At 44.9% G+C, this 741-nt stretch overlaps 1 long non-coding RNA gene across 1 annotated transcript; it reads right to left on the reverse strand.

Moving 5' to 3' along the window:
* Positions 1 to 26: 26 nt before the first annotated feature.
* On the reverse strand, positions 27 to 731 carry LOC111673780 (uncharacterized). The gene is made up of 3 exons (XR_015438560.1): positions 594 to 731; positions 267 to 411; positions 27 to 169 (listed from the first exon to the last, which is right to left on the reverse strand). It is a non-coding gene; the product is annotated as an uncharacterized LOC111673780 (long non-coding RNA).
* Positions 732 to 741: the final 10 nt, after the last annotated feature.

Genomic DNA, 741 nt, shown 5'->3' on the forward strand with positions numbered 1-741 from the left:
TGGGTTTTTTTTTTTTTTTTTTTTTACCAGAACATGGGGTGATCCAGTGTCTTGAAGTCCGTCCACAGAGAGAGATAGGGTTTCCAGTGGGACTGTGAGGATGTGTACTCGTACAGCAGAGCCAGTAGCAGGGGAACCCAGCCTGAAGGGCTCTCCAGAGATGACTTCTCTGTGAAGGAAAAAGGGAATAACACAGGAGTTACAGACAGAGCGACGATGCAGGCAACTTTGATGTTAAGAAAAAACTTCTTTGTAGTAACTGTTACCTTTCTCCAGCAGGGCAGAAACCTTAGTTGTCCCCTGGTGGAGAAGAGCTGATCTGGGGATGGTGAATAAAACCTCCCCCTCCTCTATGTTGTCCTTAGCCAGCATCCCATACTCTGACACTGTTCCCTCTTTACTCACATACACCTGCAGAGAGAGGCACCCATCCTAAAACTGCAACCCAGTCTTTAAAACATTAAATACTGAAAAATAAAAAATAAAAATGGAAGGAAAACTGAAGATAAAGAACTTCCTGGCTGTCAAACAGACAGTGGGATGATACTGTCTGTCTGTCTGACAAGGTCCTGGTGCAGGTTGTGATAACATACCTTATTGCTGAGAACCAGACCGACTCTATTGCACCACTGTAGGAAAGTCTCCAGAGGACCGAGCTGTGAGCCGCCGTCATCTATCTGTCCACAAAAGTCACATTGGATAAAAACCTAAGCATCTTACTTGGTTCTCACTATTAGAGCC

This window comes from Seriola lalandi, unplaced genomic scaffold (assembly GCF_002814215.2).
Source record: "Seriola lalandi dorsalis isolate HSWRI2012SDOR001 ecotype SW California unplaced genomic scaffold, Sedor1 jcf7180002011674, whole genome shotgun sequence".
NCBI classification, from domain to species: domain Eukaryota; kingdom Metazoa; phylum Chordata; class Actinopteri; order Carangiformes; family Carangidae; genus Seriola; species Seriola lalandi.